Source organism: Hevea brasiliensis, chromosome 14 (genome assembly GCF_030052815.1).
Source record: "Hevea brasiliensis isolate MT/VB/25A 57/8 chromosome 14, ASM3005281v1, whole genome shotgun sequence".
NCBI lineage: Eukaryota > Viridiplantae > Streptophyta > Magnoliopsida > Malpighiales > Euphorbiaceae > Hevea > Hevea brasiliensis.
Window position 1 is genome coordinate 71,044,450 of NC_079506.1, and position 10,453 is coordinate 71,054,902.

A 10,453-nucleotide genomic window follows, 5' to 3' on the forward strand; every position below is an offset into this window, starting at 1 on the left:
TGTGACACCCCTTACCCATCTACAGTGTAGCCGAGCAAGTTATGCCACTCAGTGTGCCGGAGCATCAATTTATGTTTCTAATACAATTTATCCCTTTTAATTTATTTATTTTCAATTTTTGATAAATCTGAATTTTTTCGCAAATTTTATAGAAAATCCGGCAGAGTGCCGGCTGTAAATTGGAAAAACAGTTGTTCTGAACTTGTTTAAAAACACTTCCAATATAATTTCCAATCCCAAACTCCATTATACACATTTTAAATCAGTCTCAAAATCTCAATCTCAAATCACAACTCTATTTTCAAAACTTTTCTGTTCACTTCATCACTTGAAGCATACTCATAAATATTTCTCAACATTTCATTTATCAACATACATTATGTAGAAAATTTCAATGATATGAAATTTCATATATTTACATTAATACATAATTACAAGAGTTTATAGTTACAATCCAAACTAATACAAAATGCCAAAATACAAAATGCTCCCAAAATCCTATGTCCTACCATATGCACTGCAGGTGTGAGGTGACTCGGGACTCCGGATGCAAATCTGAAGGCTCACCCGGTCTGATATCTGCTGAGCTCACCAGCTAGGTCTCCAGTACCTGTGCGTGGCAAAAGCGAGGCGCTAAGCAATTCTACTTAGTGGTGACAATATAAAATAAAATAAAATAAAATAAAACGAATATGTAGAATGTGTTTATATTTTTTTTGTAGACTTAACTTCTGATATTATTTGCATTATTATTCAATTAAAATTTGGTAAGGTTTATTATCATTGCCCGAGTAACCCATACTAATTAATTGGACTGGATAAACGGATAAACTGACACTGAGTACTAAGTACCTCGGACCATCACACCATCGGTCACATTGTGTCTCCTAGGCAATGTAATGTACTAATAAGTCGTAATAATTATCGGGGTTAAAACCCAAGTGTAATAATTCAAATAACATAGCCAAAGGCTATTATGTCACAGAATGGCATGGGAAGCCATGAAACACAGAATGGCATGAAGTCATATGCAGTACTGCTAACAGAACCCTATTGGCATGCCAAGCTATCCAAACCAATCTTGTTAGGTATACTAGGGCATTTCACACTTTTAAGTTTCACAATTTTTGGAATTTGAGTTTTAGTATTACTATTCCATTCATTGGTCAACAAAAATGTTGACTTTTGCATAGGCAATAGGTACATTGGTTCTAATATCATCAACATACCATATTTTGCATTCAAAATTTGTTGGTATTGGTTGCCAATACCATTTCTAAGCTTAATGTTAGTTGGGCAGAATTTTCATTTTTTATGCTTTGTCTTTATTGTTCCATTGGTTAATTTTGTAATGGGAATTTGGCAAACTGATCAACATGAAAGTTGTTCCTTATTTTGTCTAGTTGCATTTCCTTGTTTTAATCACTCCATTGGGAGTTTTGTAGCTCAAGTTATGGTCCAAAAACCACAATTGGCCAGATTGAAGTTTTGTCCAGAATTTCTGGACTGACCATATCTACAGTGTAATGAACAGTGACTGCAACTCACCTTTTAAATATGTTCTGGTCATAATTTGGGTTAGGTTTCTTCATGAAAGTTGTTGGCCTTTATCTCATCTTGTTGCTGGTAAAATTTCAGGTCAATCGGACCTTTCTACACTGATTTATGGCCAAATGATCAAACATTGTTCATTTGATCATTTTGCCCAGGCAGACTGTAGGTCACCCGGATTAGGGCAAGATTTTGGTCCACTTGATTTGGTTTTATGGGCATGGTTTCTTCACCAAAGTTGTGCCATTATGTGTCTAGTTTCATGTCCAATTGGCCTTGCACCAATTAAACCTCTATAATTCAAGTTATGGCTGCCCAAATTTGCTAGACTTATGTCTAATTCTGCAGGTCACCTAGGGCAGCCACACCAAACCCAAATCCCATCACTCAACACACTTCATTTTTTATTTAAACAGAACTAAATGGTCACCAATTGACCATTAAAACCTATTTTCATCATCACATGGTCAAGTTCTCATTTTCCACCCCAAACCCTAACTCACACATTACCATTCATGCATTTACATACCTTCCATTGTCCTAAGTATTGTATTAATGTTAAAGGCAGCCAAATTACAATTTAACTCTAAGAAATCTTCAAAACTCTACTAGATTCAAGGCTGACCAAAATTTTGAGATGGACATACACAAGATATTTAGCAAATTTCTTTGCAATTTTGCACTCAATTATACTTATTCAACATAAATTTGAAGAGAAACATAAGTTTAAGTCACTAACCTCTTAGGGAGCTAATCCAAAGCTTGTAAGAACTCTTTCTTTTAATTCTTTTGCCCCAAAAGACTCACCAAGATGATAGAACAATTTTTGTGTTGCTAGGTTAGGGTTTTATGGTGTGGATGTTAGGGAAAATCAAGCTTTAAAAGCTTGTTCATGGTGGCCATGGAGGAGTGGTTTATGGCAAGGAAAAGAAGAAGGAGAGAATTCTGATTTTTCTTCAATTTTCAGCCCATTAAGTCTATTTTAAATAAAGTTATGCCATGTGTCCATATGGGATAGGTTGGGAAAACTTTAATGACATCACTATGATGTCATAATGTCATTTTCTTTCATTTTCTTTCCATTTCTTGTCTAATTAATTTCAATTAAATTTTTAACAACATTTAATCATATTTTATGTTTTATAAATTATTTATTTAATCGACAAGTTGGCCAAAAATCATCTTTGAAGATGAAATGACCAAAATACTCTCCATTTGGCTTAACGGGCCAAAATTGTCTGTACCGATTGAAAAATTTTTCTAAGCATTTCCTTGGAATTCTAATGCCATAAGAACCTCAATAACCCTTCTCTGGAGTCCTCCCCGGTCTAGGGTTCCTAGTTAGAACCGCAACTTCTCACTAGGTTACCCATCGCTAGGCACCTACCATTTAACTTAGTTGTATTTTATTTCTAAAATTTTTTCTAATTTTTTTTTATTAATATTTGAGTTAATTATAGTTCCTCACTTTAGTTTAAATATATTTCCGGACGTTCTAGCTGTCCGGACCGACACTGGTCACCTAACAAAGAGAATGTACGGAGTTGCTACAAGGAGGGTGTTACACATTTGATTCTCTAAATTCTAGATACTTGCCCTTGTCTCTTTCTAAAATTCATAGTATTAGTAGCAAGATATTTGACAATATCCTCTAAAGACATACCTTGATCTTGAACTATTGGTTGTGATTGCCTTTGAAATCGAGGTTGCACTTGGTTGTGTTCCTTTGTGCTTGATTGCCATTGCTAAGGTTAGATGATCCCTCCATCCTTGATTGTATGTGTTTACATAAGGATCATACTTCCTTTGTGGTCGACTAGAAAATCCTCCAATTGCATTTCCATGCTCAATGGAATCCTTTTACAATATAGGACACATATCAGTTGGATGTCTTTATGCTAAACATATATCACATGTTTTCACTTGTTGCATTCCCTACAACTAATCAAGCACAAGAGAAGTTAAATTAGCTATTTGATTTTCTAAGGAAGATGTACGTACCTCATTGACTCTTCTTATAGGCGGATTATTCCTTACTCCAAACTATTGTGAATTTGCAGCCATGTTTGATATCGAGTTCTTTATTGCTTCAGGTGTCTTTTCTACTAAAGCACCTCCACTAGCTGCATCTATCATATCTCTGTCAGTAGGAAGAAGACCTTTATAAAAATATTGAATGAGTAGTTGGTCACTTATTTGATGATGTGGGCAACTTGCATACAATCTCTTAAAGCTCTCCCAATACTCATGCAATGACTCCCCATTATACTGCCTAATACCATAAATATATTTTCTGATGCTGGCTGCCCTTGAAGCTAGAAAGTACTTCTCCAAGAATAACCGCTTCATGTCATTCCATATGTTTATGGAACTAGAAGGTAGGTAGTAGAGCTAATCTTTAGTTTCATCCCCTAATGAGAATAGGAATGCTCTCAACTTAATTAATTTACTCCTCTGTAATACCTGTAGGTTTCATGCTTGAACACACAATATGGAACTCCTTAAGGAGTTTGTGAGGATCCTCAGCTACATGGCCATGAAAAGTAGGTAATAAGTGAATCAAGCCAGATTTCAATTCAAAATGTACTGTAAGTGTAGGATATTGAATGCATAATGGTTGTTCGTTCATGTCAGGAGTTGCAAACTCCTTGATGGTGCGATTTTCATTGCCATTAGCAGCAATGGCTTTTAATTTTGAATCATTTGATAAATCTGAAGGTTCTTGCTCAAAAAGATGAGAAGGAATCACTTGTGGTTTGTTTCCAACAAAAGATTCAGTTCTGAATGGAGTGGATGATTCGGCTTGATGCTTGATGAATTCCCTAATATGCTTATGCCTTGTATCAAGTTCTTCTTTAGACATGCAACCTAAGAATTAAACACATAAACTAAATATAAACAGATCTAAATTTAAGTTTAAAATAAATAACAATCACTCTCTGGCAATGGCGCCAAAATTTGATGCATGACGAATGCACCAATTAAAAATACTCTACTTAAACTACTTGTATATAGGGTAAGCAAAGGTCAATCCCACAGGGAATGAGTAAATGCAAATGAGAAAATAGATTTTAGAGATACAAATTAACAAAAGGAACTTAAAATAGATAAAATAAACACCTAATTTATCAAACTAAATATGCAAAGTAAAATAAATGGGGTTTTGATTTGTATTTGCTAATTTACTAAAGCTAAGATAATAATGCTAGAATATAAACTAAAGCTAATGACACTTATGAATACTCGACACAATTAGATTGTAACAAATTTAGTAGAGAGGGTGTATCCACCATGTAATATGCATCAATCATTGACTAAAGATGCAAATTTATTCAATTGAGTAAATTGGTTATAAAAGATAACAACTTCCTTATCTTTCCTTACAGATTAGAATAACCAGGAAGTGCTCTACAATTAATCCTTTACCATCACACTCAATCTAAGACTAGAGCAGTTTATAATCAAGTTTAATGGTAGCATTGATCATTAGAAAGACATCCCAATTCAAGGTAACAAACTCATTTAGCATGGTTCATTCAACTTAGACACTCATCTTTATAATGAAATAAATCGTTATGTGCTATTTGTAGTCAGATTATTAAAGCTATTACGTACTCAAATTATCTTCACTTAGCAATATGTTTTCATGCATAATTAATTAGTTGGCCACCCTAACAAACCTACATTCAACATTCATAATGTAAACAAAAAGAAAAGTGATACTCAATATAGAATAAATCTAGATTTTATGAAACTCAAATCAAAGTCTCATGGTAAAATGTTCCATGGCTTCAACTATTTACCAACTGAATTACAAAACTACTCACACATAACTAAGAATATTAAACATAAACAAATTAAAAAAAGAAAAAAGTAAAAGCATGCTGCCCCATTTTAGAGGTAATCTGAGCAACTTGGATATGATGTTAATAATGATGCTACACACTCCAAAGGATGTAGAAGTGCTCTATAAGCCAAAAGAAGGAGAAAAAATCACATCAGCAACCCAATCCAGTAGTTGATATATTTGAATGTACAAAGAGAGAATTTGGCCGCTATGACTAGAAGAGAATTTAATTGCCCTAGATCTGCGTTTTGAACCCTTTTTATAGACAAAAATAGGTTAACTAAGACTCCAAATCTGATTTGGAAGTCTTAATTGCATTCTTATTAAAACTCTCTTAAGAATCCTAGATAAAGTAGGAAAATAATTTAAAAATTACTCTCCTTATATAGATCTACCACTTGCACAAATTTGGGGATCCACACACCTCTATTTTATTTATTTTGGGCCTTAAATAAAATAATTAAACCCGCCAATTAAGGCCTTAGCTCCTAGTCCCACACATCTCAACATATATAGCTCAAACACACTAAACATATAACTCTTAATGTAATCTGGCCCAATTGCTCTCATTTTTCAATTATTCCCTCAAAATATATCAATTAAGGTTTATATAAGCCCATAGGGTCAGATTCACAATCTAAATAGTAAATTGCATACAATCTCCAATAAAGCTGTCCAAAGAAGCTCAACATGAGTTGATGTCCGAATCTGTTCATTTTTCACTATTAGCCTCCAAATGCCATGAATAAGACACTACTAAGCCCATTTTGTCATTGGCTAACTCTTCATCAAAATCGCAGCTCCTTTTGCCTTAAAAAGCTTGATGTGTGTTTTACTTCTTTTTGTGCTCAATTCACCTCTTTATGCTTTATAAGCTCTTACATGCTATTGTAGACACCTAATAACAAAAAATAAGCATTAACAGGCTAATTAAACAAGAAACAAACTCAAAAGACTAAGTATGCAATAACAACGATATGACATTTTAAACAATTATCACGTTGATACGACAAGAAAGAATGAGGTAACTTATTTATGGCATGCTCGGCTAAGACATGTTAATTATTAGAAATTGAAGGTGATGTCAATACTGAAAGGACTTTCTCAACTAGAAGTTTGAGAGGACATTGCATGTGCTGGATGTTAGTATGATAAGGCACACCAACTAGCATATGAAGAGTCCAAGTTCAAAGTGAATGTGTCATTAGAGCTGGTTCACTCAAATGTGTTTGGTCCAATTAGACAATCATCAATAAGTGGTTTTTGGTACATGATAACCTTTATTGATGATTTCTCAAGATATATTCAGTAGATTTTCTCAAAGAAAAGTCTTCTCTTTCAAAAATTCAAGGAATTCAAAGAGAAAGTTGAAAAAGAGTTAGATCAGAATATACAATGTTTGTATATAGACAATGGTGGAGAATACACATAAGTTAAAGTTTGTGCAGTTCTCGCAACAATGGAAGATAAAGTGGCAGTTGACTTATCTAAACACGCCACAACAAAATGGAGTTGCTAAAAGAAAGCATAGACATTTAGCAGAGATATATAGGAGCATGTCACACACGAAAAAATGCCCCTTTAAAATCTTCTAATTTGCTTTGCTCTCTGTTCAGATTGTGCTACCTAGTTTATAAATCTATCATACGTATTATATTGTATAATTTTTGTTATTAATATGTTTTAAAAAATGATATATTACATAATAATTTAATAATCGTTTCTTTTTATATAATTAGAGGGCATAGTAAAATAAATATAAAGATTACTAAATAATTCTTTATTATTGTTTTAAATATATAAATAATTTAAAGATATTTATATAAATAAAATATTAATTTATAAATAATGTTATCATAATAATAATTAAAAATACATTTTATTGTTTTAATTAATCATTAAATATATCTTAAAAATATATAATTTTTTCATGAAAAAATTAATTATACAAGAAGAAAATAAAAATATAAAAATTTTAAATCATCCAAGACACTAATTTGGTGGTTGAAAAAGTTTTAGTTACAACTCAAAACTATCATTTTTAATAACCACTCTTTCCAATCATATAAAATAGCCATAAAATACAACATGATACTATCACAAATCATGATTTAAACAGTGTTAAGGCTGCTTATTTAAATAAAGAATGAACGGTCAAAAAGTCCATCTCACCCTTCAACAGAATATACTACTAAACATCCAAGAATATAAATAATTCTCATTACCATTATTGTTGAATAGATTTAGGCAACTGGAATACTTGTCTAACATATACATTATCATAAAGAAAAAATCCTAAAAGATTTGATCTGGTAAGAGTGCCAAACATAAATAATAATACAGAGTTAAATTTCCTGAAAAAGAATATTCTGCAAATCAAGAAAATTTACTACAACTAAGTTTGATAGATTCGCCACATAGTTGCTCCAATTCACTTTCAAAAATCGTCAACAAATTCGCTTTTGTGCGCCTATAAACCCAAGCTTTGGTGTTCTGATCCCAACTAAACCTGGATGGACCACTGCATGAAAACTATAAGAATTCAACCTCACAAGAAAATAATGAATGAATAAGCCAAAAAGTTTCCTAAATTGGCATTGTGAACGTCTTGGTAGTACTAGTCCCTAGAAACATAGAAGAAGCACAGATGTTCATCCTTTCACAATAGCTTTTAGATTATTAAAATTTTTGAATTGAACATACCAGTTAGAATCTAACTTCCTCTGGAGAAGGGTGTTCTTGGAAAGGGAGGAAGAGGTTACTGGCGATGCCATCAAAAGAAAAATGTTGCCCCATATTACGCAGGATCATATTCCAACGTGAAGCAAAAAATTTGTTATGCATAAGTGAAATGTCCAGTCATGTGCACATAGGCCAAGTATATGCAAGAGTATTATTTCATATAGGAATAAATACGCAGGGTATCCAATCTTGTGCCCTTGCGTAATAACACCCTGCCAAGAGAAGAAACAAAATCCATAGGAATTAAGCATACAACTTCCCACTTGATGCATGAAACAAATCTCTATATTTGCAGAACACAAGCTTTTGATCAATCTGTCAGTCAATACTTCTAATAGTATTACTATTACCCATTCTTAGAAAGGAATCATCAATGAAAATCAAGGAATTCCTGTAAATTAGGTTGCAATCTAGAAGTGCATAGTCCTAGAGCCATATCATGGCCACCAATAGCACTTCAAACAATAGAGAAACCTTATGGGTACAATGCACCAGATTTCGCTTTTGGCACCAAATTGTCCACCATCCAATGCCTTAGTCACTTTCTACTCAGATAAAGAATGTTAACAATTCACCATCCAACTTCAATTCCAAATTAAAGGAATCCTATTAACTTTTTTATTTTTGTTGCTAGTTGATAAACCCTTCTTTACTCCAACTTTACTTTCATTTGACCAACTACATTTGTAACAACATGCTCAATCTTACCTTCCAAAAAAAAAAAAAGAAACTGAATTAAATTATATCAGCACAATGACTGCAGCATTTTCCTTTTTAGAAAATAACAATATTCAATTAGAAAACACAAACACTGTCAAAACAAAAACCCACACAATTTCCAAAATTCAGGTTTTTATATGTTAGAAAACACAAAAAGCAGAACATCAAGCAACCAAAAGGTTAAAATATAAACCACAACTGAATCAAGCAGCTGTAACAGTTAATACCTCACTGGAGAAGATAACCAATAGGTGCCTAAATCCCCGAGCTTCAAAGTCAAAACCTCATTCTAAAAGGGGAAATCCATTAAGTCACCAACAACTTTTAAACTGCCACAAAAGCAAAAACTATTCACAAAACAATCTCACCCCATAATCTATGTCCAGCACATCAATTTGATGCTATCGCCATATTCATCTAAAGCACAATCAACAGCTAATCAACAGCCATAAACATCATTTCATTTGCATAAAGACAGATGCAAGCCAATATTTTCAACCTCAAATTTCTCCTGAAGGTCATGGATCGTGGAATCAGCCAGTTTGTGAAATTCGTCTTCCTGCAAAAGAGAACTGTATCAAAATTAGCAGCTATTAGCCTCTAATCACCTGTATTTCTTCCAAACAAGGGAGATGACACAGCAACACAAGCCGGTAATCGATTGTAGCAGGGCCTTGAGAGTCAGCATCGAGATCCAAAGGGTGAGAGCAGAAGAAGCAGATGAGTAAGGAGGACTCTGAGAGTGCTGGAATGTTGATGGAAAGCTCTTGAAACTCGTAGAAGCAGAGCAGTAAGAGTGGCGAAATTTTGAAGAATAGGAAGTAGGAGATAGAAAGTCAGGTTTTAGAAGAATATAGAAAGTCAGGTTTTAGAAGAATTAAGAGTCTTCTCAAAGACAGCAACTTCTTCCAAGCCATTTATGGAGTTCACAAACACCTTTTCTTTGATTGTGCTCTTCCATACAATTGAATTTCTTTCAATTTCAGCCAACAAAATGAGATTGCAGTTCGATTAAACAAACATATTTGCAAGAAAATAATTCAATTGGCGATCATGCTTTATTTCTATTTTTTTATTTGAATTCAAACATGAGAATTTTAAAAATGAGGATTGAAAAAAAAAATCAACTAAATTGAATTCTCACAAAATTCTAGTTTTTCAAACAGGCGGATAAGGAGATTAAATGCAAGAATTTCAACAAACACCCTAAACTTTGCCCAAAAATTTCAATATTATGCCCTGAAAAATTGTGCTTTCAAAGTAAAATAGAAACTAACATTCAGTTTACACAGAAATTGCTTAAGCCACTGTTTAATCACAGTTTATAATCAAAATCAAAGGGGCAAAAGAAAAAAAATAAAGCACCTTCAATTGAGGTTCCTTGCTAAGCTTAAAGTTGCCGACCGGAGCTTCAACGTGCCGGTTCCTACAACGTCCGGCAGAGCTTCAATGAAAGTTTGATGCTTGAATCATGGATGGCAAAGATCGACGAAGGGAAAGGAAAAGGGGTTAAACAAGTAAAGGGCCTTTCTGTGACCTGCGAAAACGAGAGAGCTCGTTATATATATAGATATATTTTTTTCCAGCTTTTTC

General features: G+C 33.3%; 1 long non-coding RNA gene and 1 other non-coding gene across 5 annotated transcripts; one reads left to right on the forward strand and one right to left on the reverse strand.

Annotated features, from left to right (window-relative positions):
- Positions 1–3,745: 3,745 nt before the first annotated feature.
- LOC131173645 (small nucleolar RNA R71) lies at positions 3,746–3,852 on the forward strand. Its single transcript, XR_009143958.1, has one exon. It is a non-coding gene; the product is annotated as a small nucleolar RNA R71 (small nucleolar RNA).
- A 3,754-nt stretch (positions 3,853–7,606) lies between these two features.
- On the reverse strand, positions 7,607–10,404 carry LOC131173438 (uncharacterized). Of its 4 annotated transcripts, none has more exons than XR_009143748.1 (4): positions 10,226–10,404; positions 9,360–9,419; positions 9,088–9,189; positions 7,607–8,352 (listed from the first exon to the last, which is right to left on the reverse strand). It is a non-coding gene; the product is annotated as an uncharacterized LOC131173438 (long non-coding RNA). The 4 variants fall into 4 exon arrangements; XR_009143749.1 differs by having other exon boundaries at positions 9,360–9,626; XR_009143747.1 differs by having other exon boundaries at positions 7,607–7,919; positions 8,102–8,352; positions 9,360–10,404.
- Positions 10,405–10,453: the final 49 nt, after the last annotated feature.